Source organism: Symphalangus syndactylus, chromosome 14 (assembly GCF_028878055.3).
Source record: "Symphalangus syndactylus isolate Jambi chromosome 14, NHGRI_mSymSyn1-v2.1_pri, whole genome shotgun sequence".
Classification (NCBI taxonomy): Eukaryota; Metazoa; Chordata; class Mammalia; order Primates; family Hylobatidae; genus Symphalangus; species Symphalangus syndactylus.
In genome coordinates this window covers 34,782,463-34,807,780 of record NC_072436.2, presented here as the reverse complement: position 1 = coordinate 34,807,780, position 25,318 = coordinate 34,782,463, and the positions used below count along the sequence as shown (strand labels likewise).

Here is a 25,318-nt window from a genome sequence, read left to right as displayed (position 1 = left end):
GTCTCTACTAAAACTACAAAAAATTAGCCGGGCGTGGTGGCGGGCGCCTGTAGTCCCAGCTACTCGGAGAGGCTGAGACGGGAGAATGGCATGAACCCGGGAGGCGGAGCTTGCAGTGAGCCGAGACTGCGCCACTGCACTCCAGCCTGGGCGACAGAGCGAGACTCCGTCTCAAAAAAAAAAAAAAAAAAAAAAAAAAAAAAAGAATGCCTGTTTAGCTGCCTGCTATGGGATTGGTGGTAGAATATGGTAGCTACTATTGTGCTTTGGGCTGAAATTGAGTAAAATAACCAGAATTTACTGTTCAAGATTTCCCTTGGAAGTTGCAAGCCTTTAATAGAGTCTAGAGTTCTGAAATAGCTCCATCAGCCATACTCTGCCAGTTCAGTTGTTGTCTAGGTGAGAAGATAGATTTCTAGTGCTTCCTAGTCTGCTATCTTCCCAGAATTCTCTCAATAATTCTTTATTAAACACCACCTATTTAAATTAGTATGTGGTTTCTGTCTCTGATTAGATATAGACTGATGCAATGTACTTACTAGCTGATTAGACATGACTAGAGAAAGAATTAGGGAGATAGAAGGTGGGTCAGAAAAAAAGTGTCCAGTCTGAAGCAGAAATAAATGAATGGAGTTTGATTTTCAAAAAACTTAAAATCTTTCACTCTAGAATTCTATATAAAATGAAAGTATCATTCATTCTGAAAGCAAAATAAAGACACATTAAGCAAAAGCAAAGCTAAGAATATTTTGTAGCAACATATATAAAATATGTGAAATAAGAAATTTGAGGCAGGAAATATATAATCTTAGGTGAAGGAAGAATCAGAGATAAGTAAAAAGGGACAAATATGGGAAATATGTACACAGATTATTGAAAATGATAAAAGATGGAGAGAAAGTAAAGATAGGTAGGTGATAGATAGATACATAGATAGATGATAGAATTAAAGACAGCAATAGCATAAAATATTGGAGAAGGGCACAAGAAGTTAAATTCTTCTCAAATCCTTACACTGGTCTTGGTCACAGTTAAAATATTTATTCACAGTAGATGTCAACAAGCCAAGAGCGCATGTTATAACTTCTGGCATAAAAACGACATTTGGTAAAAGTTTGTATAAGTAAAAGCTACCAGTAAAACACCTTAAAATTGAAATAGATAAAAAGAGAGAAAAAAGAAACATAGAACAATATGTCTAGATAGAAAACATAATGATATGATAGGTTACAAATGTAACAGTAATTATACTAAATACAAATAAACAAAATTTCCCAATTAAATGACAGTTATTCTTAGATTTGATTAAAAATACTTTTTGTTGATTATAAGAAACATATATTTAACAAAAATATAGGTATTCAGAATTTGGAAGGAAGAAAAATGATAGGACAAAACTACATGACAATTGACATATGATGTAGAATGCCATACAATCAGCTGATTCTATGTACAGAATTGACAATCATTCATAAGTGAAAATATGTTTTGAATACCTATTTACTGAATTTTAAGTGAAAAACAAAGCAAAAACACAAAAAAGCAGGAGATAAGCACAGCCCAACAGCAGTTGCACTGAGAAAACTTCCAACATCTCAGACGCAATTTGCAGCGCATTCATCAAACAAGATACCTTCAATTACAAAAGATGAGAGTGAAACAGGTGCACACCATTTCAGCTCAGAGAAAGTACCTCTTCCATTTCTCATCTAACTTCTATATGTGTTTATCAAACAAAACTATTAGGAGCAAGAGCTAAATCACGGGCCTTCCAGTATACCTGGAACTAATCAATGAAACTACTTACCATAAATAAATCTGATAGCCAAGCAAATTGACTTGATATGTCACATCATTAAATTTCAACATTTATCTTATCTGACTTCATTCTAAGAACAGTGTTACAAAAAAGTAATTTCAGGATAATATTACAAAGTGTCTATGGGTCTGTGGTAAGAAATCAGAGTGGTTGTTATTGTTTTTTTTTGCCTGTACCATACAAAGACTAATAAAAATAAACAAGTTTTAGCTATTATAATGTCAAAAAATAAACTTCTGTGTAGGAAGTATACTCCATACTGATAAAAAGGCCAATATACCAGAAATATATAACATTCTAAATGTGTATATTCCCAATAGCATATGCAAAGTAAAACTCATCTGAAATAAGTGGTGAAATAGTCAAATCTATGATCACGTTGAAATATTTTAATACTCTATTTCCATATGATATAGAACAAGTTTAAGGGGACATTATTTAAAAATACTTCTGCAGGAGAAAAATAGAAAAAAATGAAATAAAGAGTTGGTTTTGTGAAAAGATAAATACAGTTGACAAGTCTTTAGCTATACTAACCAACAAGAGAGGACTCCAATCAATTAAATTATAAATGAAAGAATAAACATTACAGTGTACACCACAGATATACAAAGAATCATAAAAAGACTACTAACAATTATATGCCAAGAAATCATATAATCTAGGAAAAAGGATAAATATCTAGTAACATGCAATCTACCAGGACTGAATCATGAAGAAATAAAATCTGATCAGACCAATTCTGAGTAATGATACTGTATCAGTAATCAAAAACCTCCCAAAAAGAAAAGTCCAGGACCAAACAGCTTTTTTGGTGAATTCTACCAAACATTTAAAGAAAAACTCATGCCAATCATTCTCAAACTCTCCCAAAAAATTGAAGAGAAGGGAAGATATCTAAACTAATTATACAAGGCCGTGATTACCCTGATACCAAAGCCAGATAAGGACACCATGAAAAACTGCAGACCAATATCCCTGATGAATTTAATTACAAAAATTCTCAACAAAATACTAGCAATTTGAATTTAACAGCACATTTAAATGATCACACACCAGATCAAATGAGATTTGTCTCTGGTATGGAAGGCTAGTTCAAAACATGCAAGTAAATAAATATGATACAACCACATTAAGAAAATTAAGGATAAAAATCATATGATCATTTCAATAGATGAAGAAAAAGCATTTGACAGAATTTAAAATCTTTTCATGATAAACTTCCTCAACAAATTGGATATCGAAGGAATGTACCTCAACATGTGTAATAAAACCATATATGACAAGCCTACAGCTAAAATCATATTCAATGGTAAAAATATTAACGTTTTTCCTCTTTTCTCTGGAATAATACAGTGATACCCACTCTTACCACTCCTCTTCAACACAGTTCTGGATGTCCTATCCAAAGCAATTAGGCAATAGAAAAAAGTAGAAACATCCCTATAGTAAATGAAGAAGTGAAATTTTCTTTATTTGTAGATGACATGACCATATAAATAGAAAACTTTGAAGACTCCATCAAAAACTGTTAGAACTGATAAACAAATGCAATAAGATTGCAGTATACAAAATTAACACACAGCAATTAGTTGTGTTTGTCTACACTAACAATGAACTCTCCGAAAAATAGAACAGAATCAATTCATTTGCCAGAGCATCAAAAATATATAAAATAGTTAGAAAAAAATCTAAGGAAGTAAAACATCTGCACATTGAAAACTATAAGACATTGATTAACATAACTAAAGAAGACACAAATGTAATAACATAATGTGTTTACTGCTTGGAAGAATTAATATTGTTAAAATGTCTATACATTTAAAGTAATCTGTAGATTACCAAGTAATCTATAAATTCAATGTAATCCTTATTAAAATTTAAATGGTATTTTTATAGAAACAAAAAAAGCTTACATTTATTAAGATCCACAACAGTTCCCAAATAGCCAAAGCACTCTTGAGAAAAAAGAACAAAGCTGGAGGCATTGCACTTCCTGTTTCAAAATGTATTACAAAGGTAGTGTAATCAAAATGGTATGATACTAGCATAAAGTAGACACATAGGCCAGTGAGACAGAATGAAGTGTCTATAAATAAACCCATGCATATGCAGTACACTAATATTTGATAAGTGTACTAAGAATATACAAAGAAGAAAGAAAAAGCTCTTAAATAAATGGTGGTGGAAAACCTGGATATCCACATGCAAAAGAATACAATTAAATTCCTATCTTGCATTATTCACAAAAATTACCTTAAAATGAATCAAAGATGTAAATGTAAGATCTGAACCTTAAAACTTCTTAAAAGTTATAGAATAAAAACCTCCTTGACATTGGTATTGGTAATTACTTTTTGGGAATGACACCAAAAGTACAGCCAACAAAAACAAAAATAAATATGTGGGCTAGCATCAAAGCAAAAAGAGTCTGCATAGTAAAAGAAACAACCAACAAAGTAAAAACACAACCTATGGTGTGGAAGAAAGTATTTTAAAACCATATACCTAATAAAGAATTAATATCCAGAACATATAAGGACTCATAAAACTCAATAGCAAAAGGAACAACAACAACCAAAACAACAAAAACAAAAAAACAAATAATCTGATTAAAAAATTGGCAAAGCACCTGAATAGACATTTTTCCAGAGAAGAAATACAAATGTCCAGCAGGTACAAGGAAAAAGGCTCAAAGTCACTAATCGTCAGAAAAATATAAATCAAAACCACAATAAGATATCACTTACACATTTTTGGATGGCTATTATCAAAAAGATGGGAGATAACAGGTGTTGTGAAGATGGAGATTAAAGAAACCTCGTGCACTGTTGGAGGGAATGAAATGTAAATTACTATAGCCATTGTGGAAAACTGTATAGAAGTTCTTCAAAAAATTAAAAATAGAAGTCACTTCTGGGTATATATTAGAAAAAAAATCAGTATGCTGAACAGATAGCTGTACTCCCATGTTCATTGCAGCATTATTCACAATAGACAAGATGTGGAATCAACCTTAACATCCATTCATAGATGAATAAATAAATAAACAAATAAATGTGTGTGTGTGTGTGTGTGTGTATATACAATGGAATATTATGCCTTAAAAAAAGCAGGGAATTTTGCCATTTGTGAATACGTGGCTAAAACTTGGGCCCATTATGCTAAGTGAAATGAGTTAGACAAAGAAAGACACATACTGTACTATCTCATTTATGCCTAAAAGAAGTGGAACTCATGGAAACATAGTCAAATGGTGGTTGCTAGTGGCTGGGCCAGGGAAAATGATGAAATGTTCATCAAAGCTAGAAGCTTGTGGTTATAAGATGAATAAGTTCTGGGGATCTAAGGCAAAGTATTGTGACTATGGTTAATAACGCTATATTGTATACTTGAAAGTCGGTAAGAACATAAATCTTAAATGGTTTCACCAAACAACAAAATAATAAGTAGGTGAGGTAATAGATGTGCTAATTAGTTCGATCATGGTAATCAATTCACAATATGTAAATCAAATAATCATGTTGTACAGTTTAAATTCATTCAATTTTGTCAATTATACCTCAAAAAAACTAAAAAAAAAAGTCGTAAAACTGAGAAAAATAGTCTCTAATAGAAACTTTTTCACAGAAAATTAAAAAATGAAACCCTCCTCAAGAGTTTCATACCAATACCTGATGAGAACATTTAAAGAAGGCTTTACGTTAGTAAACACAATAAACATAGAGTTTAGAACTTTTTAAAAAAATTCAAACATTATTATCCAGGAATATGTAAAATGGGTAATATAACGTGATCTCACTGAGTTTATCTTGGGATTCCTAGGATAGTTTTTCTGTTAATATATTTGACCATCTTAATAGAAGAAATAAACTATTTATGTAACTATTATAGCTAATAAAATCCAACAATCCTTCATGATTAAAATATTTTTAAAAAGTAGTAACAACAATGAACTCCTGAATTGGCTGTGAGCCATATTAAATAACAAAAAGACTACAGCTATTATTATATTTAATGGTAAAATGTAAAAGCTTTCTTCCTGTGATCAAGAAAGTGACAGGGTGCCTGTTTTTATCAATTATATTCATAGTTTCTGGAAGACTTAAGCAAATCAACAAGGAAAGAAAGTACAACGCATGATAAGAGGATTAAATAAGAAGACATAAAATGATAATTACAGATTACGCTGTATGCATAAAAACAGGAAAATCATAAAATAAACTGTTAGAATTAATATATGAAATTAAAAAATCACTTTATACAAAATTAAAATATAAAAATCAATAATATTTGTATACCAGAAATAAATAATTTAAAAAAGAAAAATTTTAGGTGATACCATTTAGGCTGGATGTGGTAGCTCATACATGTAATCTCAGCAGCTTGGGAGGTTGAGGCCAGAGGATTCCTTGAGGCTAGGAATGAGAGACCAGTTTGGCCAACATAGCAAGATGCCATCTCTAAATTTAAAAAAAAAAAATTATCCAGGCATAGAGGTGCACCTGTAGTTCTAGCTATAAGGGAGGCTGAGGTAGGAAGATTGCTTGAGTCCAGAAGTTGGAAGCTGCAGTGAGCTATGATCACACCACTACACTCCAGCCTCTGTGACAGAGCAAAACCATGTCTCAAGAAAAGAGAGAGAAAAAAGATGCCATTTATAGCAGCCTCAAGAGTAAGAATGTTATAGGTCCAATCATTTTTTTAATATCATTAGTATAAATCCATACTGCATAAATCAATAAATCCATATATAGACACTTGAATTATAATGCAGATATAAAGGCAGATCATTGGGGAAAGACATAGTCTTTCCAATAATTACCGCTAATCAGTTGGATATCCATATAGATAAAAATGAATCTGAATGCTACCTCAGACCATATTAAAAAAAAAAATCTTAAGAAGCTTTTGGGCTGAGATGATGGGGTTTTCTAAATATAAGATCATGTCATCTGCAAACAAAGAAAATTTGACTTCCTCTCTTCCTATTTGAATACCCTTTATTTCTTTCTCTTGCCTGATTGCCCTGGCCAGAACTTCCAATACTATGTTGAATGAGAGTGGTGAGAGAGGGCATCCTTGTCTTGTGCCAGTTTTCAAGGGGAATGCTTCCAGCTTTTGCTCATTCAGTATTTTGGCTGGGGGTTTGCCATAAATGGCTCATTATTTTGTTGTATGTTCCTTCCATACCTAGTTTATTGAGAGTTTTCGACATGAAGGGAGATTGAAATTTATTGAAGGCCTTTTCTGCTTCTATCGATATAATCATGTGATTTTTGTCTTTAGTTATGGTTATGTGATGAATTACATTTACTGATTTGTGTATGTTGAACCAGGCTTGCATCCTGGGGATGAAGCTGACTTGATCGTGGTGGACAAGCTTTTTGATGTGCTGCTGGATTCGGTTTGCCAGTATTTTATTGAAGATTTTTGCATCAATGTTTCTCAGGGATATTCGCCTGAAGTTTTCTTTTTTTATTATCTCTGCTAGGTTTTGGTATCAGGATGATGCTGGCCTCATAGAATGAGTTAGGAAGGAATCTGTCCTTTTCAATTGTTTGGAATAATTTCAGAAGAGATGGTACCAGCTCCTCTTTGTATTTCCGGAAGAAATCTGCAGGAAATCCATCTGGAACTGGGCTTTTTTTGGTTGGCAGGCTATTTATTACCTCCTCAATTTCAGAACTTGTTATTGGTCTATTCAGGGAATCAATTTCTTTCTGCTTCAGTCTTGGGAGGGTGTATGTGTCCAGGAATGTATCCATTTCTTCTAGATTTTCCAGTTTACTTATGTGGTGGTCTTTATAGTATTCTCTGATGGTAGTTTGTATTTCTGTGGTGTTATCCCCTTTATCATTTCTGACTGTGTTTATTTGAATCTTCTCTCTTTTCTTCTTTATTAGTCTAGTTAGTGGTCTATCTATTTTATTGATTTTTTCAAAGAAACACCTCCTGGATTTGTTGATTTTTTGAAGAGTTTTTTGTTTTTCTATCTCCTTCAGTTCTGCTCTGAGCTTGGTTATTTCTTGTCTTCTGCTAGCTCTGGAGTTTATTTGCTTTTGCTTCTCTAGTTCTTTTAATTATGATGTTAGGGTGTTGATTTGAGATCTTTCTAGCTTTCTTATGTGGGCATTTAGTGCTATAAATTTCCCTCTTAACACTGTGTTAGCTGCATCCCAGAGATTCTGGTATGTTGTCTTTTTGTTCTCATTGGTTTCAAATAACTTACTGATTTCTACCTTAATTTTATTATTACTCAGAATTCATTCAGGAGCAGATTGTTCAATTTCCATGTAGTTGTGTGGTTTTGATTGAGTTTCTTAAGCCTGAGTTCTAATTTGATTGCGCTGTAGTCTGAGAGACTGTTACGATTTCAGTTCTTTTGCAGTTGCTGAGGAGTGATTTACTTCCAGTTATGTGATAAATTTTAGACTAAGTGCCATGCATCACCGAGAAAAAAAAAGTATATTATGTTACTTTTGGGTGGAGAGTTCTGTAGATCTCTATCAGGTCCACTTGGTCCAGAGCTGAGTTCAAGTCCTGAATATCTTTGTTAATTTTCTGTCTTGACAATCTGTCTAATATGGACAGTGGGGTATTAAAGTCTCCCAGTATTATTGTGTGGGGGTCTAAGTCTCTTTGTAGGTCTTTAAGATCTAGTTTTATAAATCTGGGTGATAAGTAACTTCAGCAAAGTCTCAGGATACAAAAATCAATGTGCAGAAATCACAAGCATTCCTATACACCTACAACAGATAAACAGAATGCCAAGTAATGAATGAACTCCCATTCACAATTACCACAAAGAGAATAAAATACCTAGGAATACAGCTAATAAGGGAAGTGAATGACCACTTCAAGGAGAACTACAAACCACTGCTCAAGGAAATAAGAGAGGACACAAGCAGATGGAAAAACATTCCATGCTCATGGATAGGAAGAATCAATATCATGAAAATGACTGTACTTCCCAAAGCAATTTATAGATTCAATGCTATTCTCATTAAACTACCATTGACATTCTTCACAGAATTAGAAAATAACTATTTTAAATTGTTCTATGGAACTAAAAAGGAGCTCGTATAGCCAGGACAATCCTAAGCAAAAAGAACAAAGCTGGAAGCATCATACGACCCAACTTCAAACTATACTACAAGGCAACAGTAACTAAAACAACATGGTACTGGTACAAAAACAGACATATCGGCCAATGAAACCAAATAGAAAACTCAGAAATAAAACCACACACCTACAACAATCTGATCTTTTACAAAACTGACAAAAATAAACAATGGGGAAAGGATTCCTATTTAATAAATGGTGATGGGGAATATGCAGAAATTGAAACTGGACACCTTCCTTACACCTTATACAGAAATTAACTCAACATGGCTTAAAGACTTAAATATAAAACCCAAAACTATGAAAACTTTAAAAGAAATCTAAGTAATGCCATTCAGGACATAGGCATGGGCATATAATGCATGCTGGGCTTAATACCTAAGTGATGGGTTCATAGGTGCAGCAAACCACCATGGCACACATTTTATATAATCGCCAAAAGTAATTGCAACAAAAGCAAAAATTGACAAATGGGATCTAATTAAATTAAAGACTTTCCACACAGCAAAATAAACTATCATCAGAGAGAACAGATAACCTACAGAATGGGAGAAAATCTTTGCAATCTATCCATCTGACAAAGGTCTAATGTTCAGAATCTGTAAGGAACTTAAGCAAATTTAAAAGAAAAAATTCCATTAAAAAGCAGGCAAAGGACATGAACAGACGCTTCTCAAGAAAAGACATACATGGGACCAACAAACACATGAAAAATACTCAACATCACTGATCATTAGAGAAATGCAAATCAAAACCACAATGAGACACCATCTCATACCAATCAGAATAGTAATTATTATAAAGTCAAGAAACAAAAGATGTTGGTGAAGTTGTGGAGAAATAGGAACACTTTTACACTGTTGGTGGGAATGTAAATTAGTTCAACCGTTGTGGAACACAGTGTGGTAATTCCTCAAAGATTTAGAACAAGAAATACCATTTGACCCAGCAGTCCCATTACTGGGTAAATACCCAAAGGAATATAAATCATTCTATTATAAAAATACATACACATGTACATTCATCGCAGCACTAGTCCCAATAGGAAAGACATGGAATCAATAGAAGTGACCATCAATGATAGATTGGATAAAGAAAACGTGGTAGATATACACCATGGAATACTATGCAGACATATAAGGAAACAAGATCACTCATTTGGAGGGACATGGATGAAGCTAGAAGTCATTATCCTCAGCCAACTAAGGCAGGAACAGAAAACCAAACACTGAATGTTCTTGTTTATAAGTGGGAGTTGAACAATGGGAACATATGGACACAGGCAGGGAACAACACACACTGGGGCCTCTCAGCAGAGGGCAGTGGGGGGAGAGCACTAGGAAAAAGAGCTAATGCATGCTGGGCTTAATACCTAAGTGATGGGTTCATAGGTGCAGCAAACCACCATGGCACACATTTACCTGTGTAACAAACCTGCACATCCTGCATGTACTTCGGAACCAAAAAAAAAAAAGAAAAAGAAGCTCAGGTGGTGGATTATAGTTCTAAATGTGAACATAAACACCAATTATTAAGAATAATATAGGTAGCTATCTTTATGAACTTTGGATAGGGAAATAATAAATAGGACGTAGAAAGCACCAACCAGGAAATACAATATTGATATAATGGAGCTAAAGTTAAAACCTTGTATTTCTTAAAATGCCCCACTGAGAGTATTAGCCTTAGAATGAAAAAAGACATTTGCAACAGATATAACAATATGTTTATACAGAGCTCATTTAAAAAACTACAAATGAGCAATAAAAAGAGAAAATTTCTCAGAAAAATAAAATGAGCAAAAGACTTGAACAGGCACTCTAGGTTGAAAAAGGTGTTCTAAAAAAGAAACATGCAAAGCTGCTCAAAATTATGAGAATTCAGTAAAATGCAAATTAGAACCAGTAAAAGATACCATTAAATACCTCCTTGAATTATTATAATATAAAAGGCTGATAATACTTAATATTGATAGTGTTGCAGAAAATCTAGGAGTCTCAAACACTGCTAGATGGAGTGAATATTAGTTTAACCCCTTTGGAAATATTTTTGGCAGTAACTAAAGTAAAATAAATGGAATATAATACCCAGTAATTTCATTACTATGTAGTTAGCAGTAGAAATGCTTTCCAGTATGCACCAAAGACAAATACATAAAGGTCATAGCAGCATTACCCAGATTAGCCTTAAATTGGAACCATCCCAAAGGGTCATCAGTAGTACAAGGGATAAGTAGAATGTGGGATATTTATTTAATGCAATTATTCTAACAAATTTAAATGAACAAACTACAGGTACACCAAAAAAGGATGAATTATGCATATATATAATTTGAATAAATGTCTAATTTTATTAATTTAAAATTTAAAAATAAGCAAAAAATTTTTGATGTTAGAATTCAAAATAGTCAGGATTCTGACTTTAGAAAGTCAGAGGAAGTAGTGGTTAAGAGCGTGTGGGAGAAGTAATTTCTTTGCATATTGGTTATATTCTATGTCTTTATATTTGTTGGGGTTACAAAATTGTGTTCCATTTTAATAATTTATTCTGATATACACATGAGATTTGGGGATTTAAAACATGCATAGTCTAATAAAAATTATTAAACGTGTATATGTTTGGATCCCATTCCAGATTGTGGAGATGGGGCCTGATTATCTTGGTAGCCATTTCTACCTTTTGCATTTCTGGAAGAGAGAAATAGGAAAGGAACAGCTATCTCAAATTCCCTTCCTGCTCTGCAAAACCAAATATTTTGATTTGTAAGTTATTACAGAAGAACTTACTGGAATTGAAACTGGTCCAATTGTCCCATAGAACTGATGTTTATGGTTTCCTTTGAATAAACATAGAAATGGACCCTCCCAATCTTGAAACTTGGAAGAGTTATGTTTATCTTATTTGAGTTCCTTTCTCAGGAAATCACCTATTAGGCCTCTAAGATGGTGTCAAAGAACTGAAACTTACCAGATCTCTGCATCTGGACCATGAGACACCAGACCCTTCACCTTTCATGATCGCTTAACTGACCACCTGCTTCCTGTTGACCAGCTCGTCTTCCTCATCCTTCCCTAATTTCTGTTTTCCCACATGTGGTTACATTTCTTCCCTGCTATTTAAACCCCTAATTTTACTCAGACAGGGAGTGTGTCAGTCAGGATTCTCTAGAGGGACATAACTAATAAGATAGATTATATATATATAAAGAGGAGTTTATTAAGTACTATTAAACCACGTGATCACAAGGCCCCACAATAGGCCATCTGCAAGCTGAGGAGCAAGAAAGCCAGTTCAAGTTCCAAAGCTGAAGAACTTGGAGTCCAATGTTCAAGAGCAGGAAGCATCCAGCATGGGGAAAAGATGTAGGATGGGAGGATAACCAGTCTAGCCTTTTCATGTTTTTTCTGCCTGCTTTATATTCTGGTTGGGCTGGCAGCTGATTAGATGGTGCCCACCCAGATTAAGGGTGGGTCTACCTTTCCCAGCCCATTGACTCAAATGTTAATCTCCTTTGGCAATACCCTCACAGACACACCCAATATTAATACTTTACATCCTTCAATCCAATCAAATTGACACTCAGTATTAACCATTACAGAGAGATAAATTTCAGAGTGTTCTTCCGTCTCCTTGGTTGCAGCATCTGATTAAAAGATTCTTTCCTGGTAACAAGAATTGTCCCAGTGATTGGCTTTCTGTGTGGCAAGCAGCAGGATCTAGACTGAACCCCTGACATTTCAGTAACAGAATTCAGAGTAACCAGATATTAATCTTATAAGAAGATATTAAAAGTAATTTAACACAGATAGAAATATAATTTTCTTGAGGCTGAGGAAAGGGAAAATCATGAACAGAATGATAAGTTTGAAGAATCTGTTAAGGGATTCAGAATATCATGGATCTGGAGGATAGAGAAAATGGGCAGAACTGAAAGCTCATTGATTCAATAGAATTTATGAAAGGTTATAAGTATTTCCCAAGGTGTCTAATTCAAGCCTTCAAATATTTGTTCCCTACTTTTGTTTTTCTTGTAGGTAATAATAGCTCTATCTTCAAATATTTGTCTGAAATATGTTTAAACTGTTTCAATTTCTAGTTTGTATATTAAAATTAAAAGATTAGGTTTTATGACAATTGAACAAAATGACTAGTACAACTTCCTTGAGAAAAGCCCTTATTTTACTCAATATGCAGAAAGTAGACTCAAAATGGATGAAAGACTTAAACATGAGATCTAAAACTTACTCCTTGAAGAAAAAATAGAAGAAAAGTTTCTAAGCATTAATCAAATTTTATAACAAAAGCCCAGGCATGATGGCTCTCACCTATAATCCCAGCACTTTGGGAGCCTGAAAGGGGCAGATTGCCTGAGGTCAGGAGTTCAAGGCCAGCCTGGCCAACATGATGAAACCCTGTCTCTACTAAAAATACAAAAATTAACCAGGCGTGGTGGCACATGCCTGTAGTCCTAGCTACTCAGGAGGTTGAAGCAGGAGAATCACTTGAACCCTGGAGGTGGAGGTTGCAGTGAGACAAGATCATGCCACTGCACTCCAGCCTGGGTGACAAAGTGAAATTGTGACCAAAAAAAAGAAAAAGAAAAAAGAAAAGCACAGGCACCAGCCTGGGGGCCTGGGGACTGGTTGGCCACCATCACTCAGTGTGTATGTGACCCAGTTGGGAGCCTGAGGACCAGCCCACTCAGTGCCCCCATCCCAAGCAAACCTCTATAGTCTTCACAACCAACCACAGCCTAGGCCACTGAAGAATTTTCAGACACTGCTGAAGCTGATTATAGCTGAAGAAATCACATAGAGACTACACTGTATTGACCATCTAGAATCAAAGCCAAAGCATCCTACCCATCTGGCAGTATAGGACACATCTACAGGGAAAAGTCTTTTCCTAAAAAATCTACTTCAGGTCTTATTAGGACTATTCCACCAAATGAGCAGATACAAATGTAGGGTCACAAGAAAAATAAAAAGGTAAGAAAATATGACACCTCCAAAGAAACACAATAATTTTCTAGTAACAGATAGCAAAGAAAAGGAAATCTATGAAACATCTGAAAATAAATTCAGGATAATGACTTTAAAGAAACCCAACAAGATACAAGAGAAGAAAGATAATTCAATAAAATCAGAAAAAACATTCATGACTTTAATGATAAATTCAACAAAGAGATATAAAAAAGAATCAAATAGAAAGGCTGGAACTGAAGAACTCAATGAATAAGATAAAAAATACAATTAAGAGCTTCAATATCAGCATAGGTCAAACACATGAAAGAATTCCTGAACTTGAATTGAACTTGAACAAAATGAAAAAAGAAAGAAAAAAGCTTATATAGCATATGAAACACAATAAAACAAATAAATATTCAAATTTGGAGAGTTCCAAGAAAAACTAGCTGAGAAAGAAATCAAGAAATAATGCCATTTAAAATAGCTACAAGAAAATAAAATATCTAGGAATGTATCTAACCAAAGAGATGAAAAATCTCTACAATGAAATTTACAAAACACTGATTAAAGAAACTTAAAAGAACACAAAATAGGAGAGCCAAGATGGCCAAATAGGAAGAGCTCCGGTCTACAGCTCCCAGGGTGAGCGACGCAGAAGACGGGTGATTTCTGCATTTCCATCTGAGGTACCAGGTTCATCTCACTAGGGAGTGCCAGACAGTGGGCACAGGACAGTGGATGCAGCACACCATGCACGAGCCGAAGCAGGGGGAGGCACTGCCTCACTTGGGAAGCACAAGGGGACAGGGAGTTCCCTTTCCTAGTCAAAGAAAGGGGTGACAGACAGCACCTGGAAAATCAGGTCACTCCCACCCTAATACTGTGCTTTTCTGACAGGCTTAAAAAACGGCACGACAGGAGATTATATCCCGCACCTGGCTCGGAGGGTCCTATGCCCATGGAGTCTCGCTGATTGCTAGCACAGCGGTGTGAGTCAAACTGCAAGGTGGCAGTGAGGCTGGGGGATGGGTGCCTGCCATTGCCCAGGCTTGCTTAGGTAAACAAAGCAGCCGGGAAGCTCGAACTAGGTGGAGCCCACCACAGCTCAAAGAGGCCTGCCTGCCTCTGTAGGCTCCACCTGTAGGGGGCAGGGCACAGACAAACAAAAAGACAGCAGTAACCTCTGCAGACTTAAATGTCCCTATCTGACAGCTTTGAAGAGAGTAGTGGTTCTCCCAGCACGCAGCTGGAGATCTGAGAATGGGCAGACTGCCTCCTCAAGTGGGTCCCTGACCCCTGACCCCCGAGCAGCCTAACTGGGAGGCACCCCCAAGTAGGGGCAGACTGACACCTCACATGACCAGGTACTCCTCTGAGACAAAACTTCCAGAGGAACGATCAGGCAGCAGCATTCGCGGTTCACGAAAATCCTCTGTTCTGCAGCCTCCGCTGCTGAGACCCAGGCAAACAGAGTCTGGAGTGGACCTCTAGCAAACTCCAACAGACCTGCAGCTGAGGGTCCTGTCTGTTAGAAGGAAAACTAACAAACAGAAAGGACATCCACACCAAAAACCCATCTGTACAACACCATCATCAAAGACCAAAAGTAGATAACACCACAAAGATGGGGAAAAAACAGAGCAGAAAAACTGGAAATTCTAAAAAGCAGAGCGCCTCTCTTTCTCCAAAGGAACACAGTTCCTCACCAGCAACGGAACAAAGCTGGACGGAGAATGACTTTGATGAGTTGAGAGAAGAAGGCTTCAGACGATCAAACTACTCTGAGCTACAAGAAGAAATTCAAACCAAAGGCAAAGAAGTTAAAAACTTTGAAAAAAATTTAGACGAACGTATAACTAGAATAACCAATACAGAGAAGTGATTAAAGTTGCTGATGGAGCTGAAAGCCAAGGCTCGAGAACTACGTGAAGAATGCAGAAGGCCCCGGAGCCGATGCGATCAACTGGAAGAAAGGGTATCAGCGATGGAAGATGAAATGAATGAAATGAAGCGAGAAGGGAAGTTTAGAGAAAAAAGAATAAAAAGAAATGAACAAAGCCTCCAAGAAATATGGGACTATGTGAAAAGACCAAATCTACATCTGATTGGTGTACCTGAAAGTGAAGGGGAGAATGGAACCAAGTTGGAAAACAATCTGCAGGATATTATCCAGGAGAACTTCCCCAATCTAGCAAGGCAGGCCAACATTCAGATTCAGGAAATACAGACAATGCCACAAAGAAACTCCTCGAGAAAAGCAACTCCAAGACACATAATTGTCAGATTCTCCAAGGTTGAAATGAAGGAAAAAATGTTAAGAGCAGCCAGAGAGAAAGGTTGGGTTACCCACAAAGGGAAGCCCATCAGACTAACAGAGGATCTGTCGGCAGAAACTCTACAAGCCAGAAGAGAGTGGGGGCCAATAATCAACATCTTAAAGAAAAGAATTTTCAACCCAGAATTTCATATCCAGCCAAACTAAGCTTCATAAGTGAAGGAGAAATAAAATACTTTACAGACAAGCATACGCTGCGAGATTTTGTCACCACCAGGCCTGCCCTAAAAGAGCTCCTGAAGGAAGCACTAAATATGGAAAGGAACAACCGGTACCAGCCACTGCAAAATCATGCCAAATTGTAAAGATCATCGAGGCTGGGAAGAAACTGCATAAACTAATGAGCAAAATAACCAGCTAACATCATAATGACAGGATCAAATTCACACATAACAATATTAACTTTAAACATAAATGGACTAAATGCTCCAATTAAAAGACACAGACTGGCAAATTGGATAAAGAGTCAAGACCCATCAGTGTACTGTATTCAGGAAACCCATCTCATGTGCAGAGACACACATAGGCTCAAAATGAAAGGATGGAGGAAGATCTACCAAGCAAATGGAAAACAAAAAAAGGCAGGGGTTGCAATCCTAGTCTCTGATAAAATAGACTTTAAACCAACAAAGATCAAAAGAGACAAAGAAGGCCATTACATAATGGCAAAGGGATCAATTCAACAAGAAGAGCTAACTATCCTAAATATATATATGCACCCAATACAGGAGCACCCAGATTCATAAAGCAAGTCCTGAGTGACCTACAAAGAGACTTAGACTCCCACACAATCATAATGGGAGACTTTAACACCCCACTGTCAACATTAGACAGATCAACAAGACAGAAAGTTAACAAGGATACCCAGGAATTGAACTCAGCTCTGCACCAAGAGGACCTAATAGACATCTACAGAACTCTCCACCCCAAATCAACAGATTATACATTTTTTTCAGCACCACACCACAGCTATTCCAAAATTGACCACATAGTTGGAAGTAAAGCTCTCCTCAGCAAATGTAAAAGAACAGAAATTATAACAAACTGTCTCTCAGACCACAGTGCAATCAAACCAGAACTCAGGATTAAGAAACTCACTCAAAACCACTCAACTACATGGAAACTGAACAACCTGCTCCTGAATGACTACTGGGTACATAACGATATGAAGGCAGAAATAAAGATGTTCTTTGAAACCAACAAGAACAAAGACACAACATACCAGAATCTCTGGGACACATTCAAAGCAGTGCATAGAGGGAAATTTATAGCACTAAATGCCCACAAGAGAAAGCAGGAAAGATCCAAAACTGGCACCCTAACATCACAATTAAAAGAACTAGAAAAGCAAGAGCAAACACATTCAAAAGCTAGCAGAAGGCAAGAAATAACTAAGATCAGAGCAGAACTGAAGGAGATAGAGACACAAAAAACCCTTCAAAAAAATCAATGAATCCAGGAGCTGGTTTTTTGAAAAAGATCAACAAAATTGATAGACCGCTAGCAAGCCTAATAAAAAAGAAAAGAGAGAAGAATCAAATAGACGCAATAAAAAATGATAAAGGGGATATCACCACTGATCCCACAGAAATACAAACTACCATCAGAGAATACTACAAACACCTCTACACAAATAAACTAGAAAGTCTAGAAGTAAGGGATAAATTCCTCGACATATACACCCTCCCAAGACTAAACTGGGAGGAAGTTGAATCTCTGAATAGACCAATAACAGGCTCTGAAATTGTGGCAATAATCAATAGCTTACCAACCAAAAAGAGTCCAGGACCCGATGTATTCACAGCTGAATTCTATCAGAGGTACAAGGAGGAACTGATACCATTCCTTCTGAAACTATTCCAATCAATAGAAAAAGAGAGAATCCTCCCTAACTCATTTTATGAGGCCAGCGTTATCCTGATACCAAAGCCAGGCAGAGACACAACCAAAAAAGAGAATTTCAGACCAATATCCTTGATGAACATTGACGCAAAAATCCTCAATAAAATACTGGCAAACCAAATCCAGCAGCATATCAAAAAACTTATCCAAAATGATCAAGTGGGCTTCATCCCTGGGATGCAAGGCTAGTTCAACATATGCAAATCAATAAATGTAATCCAGCATACAAACAGCACCAAAGACAAAAACCACATGATTATCTCAACAGACGCAGAAAAGGCCTTTGACAAAATTCAACAACTCTTCATGCTAAAAACTCTCAATAAATTAGGTATTGATGGGACGTATCTCAAAATAATGAGAGCTATCTATGACAAACCCACAGCCAATATCATACTGAATGGGCAAAAACTGGAAGCATTCCCTTTGAAAACTGGCACAAGACAGGGATGCCCTCTCTCACCACTCCTATTCAACATAGTGTTGGAACTTCTGGCCAGGGCAATTAGGCAGGAGAAAGAAATAAAGGGTATTCAATTAGGAAAAGAGGAAGCCAAACTGTCCCTGTTTGCAGATGACATGATTGTATATCTAGAAAACCCCATTGTGTCAGCCCAAAATCTCCTTAAGCTGATAGGCAACTTCAGCAAAGTCTCAGGATACAAAATCAATGTACAAAAATCACAAGCATTCTTATACACCAATAATAGACAGACAGAGAGCCAAATCATGAGTGAACTGCCATTCACAATTGCTTCAAAGAGAATAAAATACCTAGGAATCCAACTTACAAGAGACATGAAGGACCTCTTCAAGGAGAACTACAAACCACTGCTCAATGAAATAAAAGAGGATACAAACAAATGGAAGAATATACCATGTTCATGGGTTGGAAGAATCAATATCGTGAAAATGGCCATACTGCCCAAGGTAATTGATAGATTCAATGCCATCCCCATCAAGCTACCAATGACTTTCTTCACAGAATTGGAAAAAACTACTTTAAAGTTCATATGGAACCAAAAAAGAGCCTGCATCACCAAGTCAATACTAAGCCAAAAGAACAAAGCTGGAGGCATCACGCTACCTGACTTCAAACTATACTACAAGGCTACAGTAACCAAAACAGCATGGTACTGGTACCAAAACAGAGATATAGATCAATGGAACAGAACAGAGCCCTCAGAAATAATGCCACATATCTACAACTATCTGATCTTTGACAAACCTGACAAAAACAAGCAATGGGGAAAGGATTCCCTATTTAATAAATGGTGCTGGGAAAACTGGCTAGCCTTATGTAGAAAGCTGAAACTGGATCCCTTCCTTACACCTTATATAAAAATTAATTCAAGATGGATTAAAGACTTACATGTTAGACCTAAAACCATAAAAATCCTAGAAGAAAACCTAGGCATTACCATTCAGGACATAGGCATGGGCAAGGACTTCATGTCTAAAACACCGAAAGCAATGGCAACAAAAGCCAAAATTGACAAATGGGATCTCATTAAACTAAAGAGCTTCTGCACAGCAAAAGAAACTACCATCAGAGTGAACAGGCAACCTACAGAATGGGAGAAAATTTTCGCAACCTACTCATCTGACAAAGGGCTAATATCCAGAATCGACAATGAACTCAAACAAATTTACAAGAAAAAAACAAAAAACCCCATCAAAAAGTGGGTGAAGGACATGAACAGACACTTCTCAAAAGAAGACATTTATGCAGCCAAAAAACACATGAAAAAATGCTCATCATCACTGGCCATCAGAGAAATGCAAATCAAAACCACAATGAGATACCATCTCACACCAGTTAGAATGGCCATGATTAAAAGGTCAGGAAACAACAGGTGCTGGAGAGGATGTGGAGAAATAGGAACACTTTTACACTGTTGGTGGGACTGTAAACTAGTTCAACCATTGTGGAAGTCAGTGTGGCGATTCCTCAGGGATCTAGAACTAGAAATACCATTTGACCCAGCCATCCCATTACTGGGTATATACCCAAAGGACTATAAATCATGCTGCTATAAAGACACATGCACACGTATGTTTATTGAGGCACTATTCACAATAGCAAAGACTTGGAACCAACCTAAATGTCCAACAATGATAGACTGGATTAAGAAAATGTGGCACATATACACCATGGAATACTATGCAGCCATAAAAAATGATGAGTTCATGTCCTTTGTAGGGACATGGATGAAACTGGAAGTCATCATTCTCAGCAAACTATCGCAAGGACAAAAAACCAAACACCGCATGTTCTCACTCATAGGTGGGAATTGAACAATGAGAACACATGGACACAGGAAGGGGAACATCACACTCCGGGGACTGTTGTGGGGTGGGGGGAAAGGGGAAGGATAGCATTAGGAGATATACCTAATTCTAAATGACGAGTTAATTGGTGCAGCACACCAACATGTCACATGTATACATATGTAACAAACCTGCACATTGTGCACATGTACCCTAAAACTTAAAGTATAATAATAATAAAATTAAAAAATATATATAAAATTATATGCAATTAAATAATTATTTTCTCTGTATTTTCAATTTAAAATTTTACTTGGATTACACACAAAATTAATTCAAATGTTATAGTCTCCTCATCCTATTCTGTACATGTGAAAAATTAATTTTCTCTTCAAAGATATATTTCACTTTTCCCAGTTTGAAAAGCCTCACTATTTAAATTATCCCAAAGTGGGGTGCTCAAAAAAAAAAAAAAAAAAAAAAAAAAAACAGAAAATATGGAAAAGTTTCCCAAGTTAATGGATCGGAATCATCAATATTGTTAAAATTACGATACTATCCAAAGTAATCTACAGATTCAATGCATTTCATATTAAAATACCAATCGCATTCTTCATAGAAATAGAGAAATCACAATCTCAAAATGCACATGGAGTTCAAGTTACCTCGAATAGCTAAAGCCATTCTCCTCAGAAAGAAGAAAGGTGGAGTCACACACTACCCAACTTCAAATATACTACAAAGCTATAGTAACCAAAATTGTTTGATATTGGTATAAAAACAGACACATAGGTCAATGGAAAAGAGTAAATAATCCAGATATAAATCTATGCACTTACTGACAACTCATCTTTAACAAAGATGCAAAGAACATAGAACAGGGAAAGCACAGTGTCTTCAATAAATGGTGCTAGGAAAACTAGATGTCCATATAGTGGAGAATGAACCTAGACCCCTTTCTTTCACCATATAAAAAATCATCTCAAAATGGATTAAAGATTTAAATATAAGACCTGAAGCCATAAAACTCATAAAATAACACATAGGGAAACATTGTTAGTCTAGGCAAAGATTTTATGACTTAAAATCTTAAAAAGATTTATTATTTAAAAGCACAGGTAACAAAAACAGAAATAGATAAATGAGACTATATCAAAGTAGAACATTTTTGCACAGTAAAGGAAACAATTGACATAGTGGAGACATCTTGTAGAATGGAAGAAAATATTTGCACACTATTTATTTGACAAGGGACTAATATCAAGCATATATAAGGAGTTCAAAAGCTTGACAGAAAAGAAGCAAATCATATGATTCAAAAATGGGCAAAAGATCTGAATAGACATTTCTCAAAATAAGACATACAAATGACCAACAAATATATTTTTAAAATGCTAAACATTGCTGATCATCAAGAAAATGTAAATCAAAACCACAATGAGATGTCTTACCCCAATTAAAATGGCTACCTTAAAAAAGATGAAAAATAACAAATATTGAGAAAAGGGAATTTTATAAACCATTGATGATAATGTAAATTAGTAGCTCATTATTGGAGTAGAGTAGGAAAGTGTTTCAAAAAACTACAAATAGATATATCTACAACCCTGCAGTCTCACTACTAGGTATTTATCCATGTGAAAGGACACCAGTATATTAAAGCGATATCTGCATTCTCATGTTTACTGAAGCTCTATTCACAGTGGCCAATATATGGAATCAGCCATATGGAATCAAATGTCAATCAACTAATAAATGGCTAAAGAAATATGGTATATACACACAATGGAATACTATTCAGCCATAAAAAATGAAATCCTGTCATTTGTCAAAACATGAATAAGCCTGGAAGACATTAAGTTATTTGAAATGTCAGGCACAGAAAGATAAATACTGCATATTCTCACTTAATACATGGGAGCTAAAAAATCTAAGCTTGCAGGCTGGGTGCAGTGCCTCAAACCTGTCATTCCAACACTTTGGGACGCCAAGGTGGCAGGATCACTTGAGCCCAGGAGTTCAAGACCAGCCTGAGTAACAGAGTGGGGCTATGTCTCTACAAAAAAATAAAAAAAAATTAGTCATGTGTAGTGGTGCATGCCTGTAGTCCCAGCTATTTTGGATGCTTAGGTAGGAAGATCATTTCAGCCTGGGAGGTTAAGGCTACAGTGAGCTGTGATTGCACTACTACACTCCAGCCTGGGTAACAGAGTGAGACTCTGTCTCCAAAAACAGAATAAAATAAAACAAAACAAAAAATCAAAACTAAGGTCATAAAAGTAAACAGTAGAATAGAGCTTATTAGACAGTGGGAATGAATGGGGAAAGGGATGATAGAGAGAAGCTGGTTAAAGGACACAAAATTATAGCCAGATAGGAGAAATAAGTTCTAGTGTTTTACAGCACTATAGAGTGAATATAGTTAGCAACAATTTATGGTATATCTTCAGAAAGCTAGAAGAGAGGGTTTTGAATATTCACAATGCAAACAAGTGACAAATTTCTGAGTATATGGATTTGCTAACTACCCTAATTTGATTATTACTCATTTTAGGCATATATCAAAATATCTCTATGTATCTCATAAATATGTACAATTATTGTGTGTCAACTAAGAATAAAAGGACAAAAGAAGTATAGGCAACCAAACCAAAACTAGACATGTGAGACTACATAAAAATCAAAAGCTTCTTTACAGCAAAGGAAATCATCAGAGTAAAAACAAGCTACAGAATGACATAAAATATTTGCAAACCATGTATCTGCTAAGGGGTTAATATTCCAAAATATACAAGAATCTCCTATAAGTCAAGATGAAAAAAACAAAACCAAATAACCCAATTAAAAATGGGCAAGAAACTTTGAATAGACATTTCTCCAAAGAAGATATATGAATGGAAACCAGGTATATTAATGGATGCTCAATATCACTACTCATCAGAGAAATGCAGATCAAAGATACAATGAAATATAACCTAACAATATTAAGATTAGTATTATTTAAAGAAACAACGAGAAAAGTACCAATAACTGTTGGTGATGATATGCAGTTTTTGGAATTCTTATACACTTTTGTTGGAAATGTAAAATGGTACAACCATTATGAAAAACAGTACAGAGGTTCATCAAAAAATTAATTATAGCACTACTATGTGATCTGGCAATCTTACCTCTGGATTAAATTGCAAACCATTGAAGTCAGAATCTCAAAGCCATATCTGTGTTCATATGTTCATTGCAGCATGATTTGCAATAGCCAAAATACGGAAACAATCCAAGTGTGCATCAAAGAATGAATAAAGAAAATGTAGCATATATATAAAATAGAATATTATTCAGCCTTAGGAAAGAAGGGAATCATACCATTTGCAACAACATGGATAAACCCAGAGGACACTGTGCTGAGTGATCAGTCACAAGAAGGCAAATACTGCATTTTTCCACTATGTCAGATATTTTAAATAGTCAAACTTACAGAAGCCAATAATAGAATGGTGATTATCAGGCCCTGGGAAAGGCATTAAAGGGCAATTGTTGCTCAATATGTATACAGTTTCAGTTATGGAAGCTGAATATATTCTAGAGAGCTACCTGTTCTTCAATATAGCACCTACAGATAACAACAGGGTTTTGTGCACTTTAAATATTTAACTAGGATAGATCTCATGTTAAGTGTTCTTACCAATTACAAAAAACAGAAAAAAAAAGACACACAGAAGAACACAAGGAAATTTTCTGCAGGTGATAAATATGTTCTGTACCTTAGTTGTGGTGATGGTATCATGGGTGTATGCATGTATCTAAACTTATCAAAATGTATATATTTAGTGTGTGTGATTTTTTGTATATTAGTTACATCTCAATAAAAATTATAAAGAAAAACAAGCTATTATTAGCCTTTTAAGTTATGAATGAAATCTCGAGGACCTTGCCTATGACTTCATTAACATCTCATTAACCCAGATAAACCAATAACATTAAAGGTAGAATGAACAGTGAAAGAATTGTTCCCTTTCAATAGCAAAGCAACAGGGACAATTCATTGCCTATGGTGGGAAATATAACAAAAGTCTGTCTCTTAAGACTCTGATATTGAACAAGTTAATCCCTTACCACTGACGCTATGTCACAAAATCAGTACCCTCACTAGCAGCTATGTGCATCCTCACCCCTGCAACAACAGGAGTCATTTGAAATAAATGAAAGGGTGCCATTACTCTTTCTAGCTGAGGAATGAGTATCATAAGGCAGATTTGTCATCCCTCAGTGAAGGAAATCTCTATTGCATTTTATAGATTTTGATGTCTAAGAAACTGTCATTTAGATATAGGAAAAATGGAGACACTAAAAGAGCTGAGAAGACAATTCTTAGATGGGGGAATTATGCTTGCCCCTTAAGAAGGTTTCAAAATAGATACTACTAACTAGACCATGAAAACAGTTGCTTGCCAGAATTGTTTTGTCAAATTGAACAAATGTTTATCATACATAGAGGTGCAGCCTTTACAAAGCCCTAAAAGAAGCTGAAGACCTCATAAACTGAAAAAAAATTACTCTAATGGGAATACTGGAAGTAAAAAATTACATTTTGATGAAAGATAAAATCAAAGTGGTAGGAAGGTCTATATGGTTGAGTTTAAATTTTAAGTTTAAAGATTAAGTTTAAAATTCAACATTAATTTTTAAAAAGAAAGCTAATTTATTCTTAAAAGACTGTATTGCATAATAGTTCCCCCTGCATTATGGGATTAGACAGGTCTAGGTTTGATGCCTAGGTAATGGGTCCTTTTATGGCTTAGGTCCCTGACACACATGTACACACTGAATGCAACTTTAACTGGCATGATCTCTTATGACCTACAAAGCATTATCCCATTTTAAGCATTATGAGACTAAGGC

The 25,318-nt window shown here is 35.5% G+C and overlaps 1 long non-coding RNA gene across 2 annotated transcripts in view; it reads left to right on the top strand.

The window, feature by feature from the left end:
- Positions 1-25,318, top strand: part of LOC134732325 (uncharacterized) — an 87,911-nt gene that overhangs the window by 57,970 nt on the left and 4,623 nt on the right. The gene's annotated exons all lie outside the window — the stretch shown is intronic.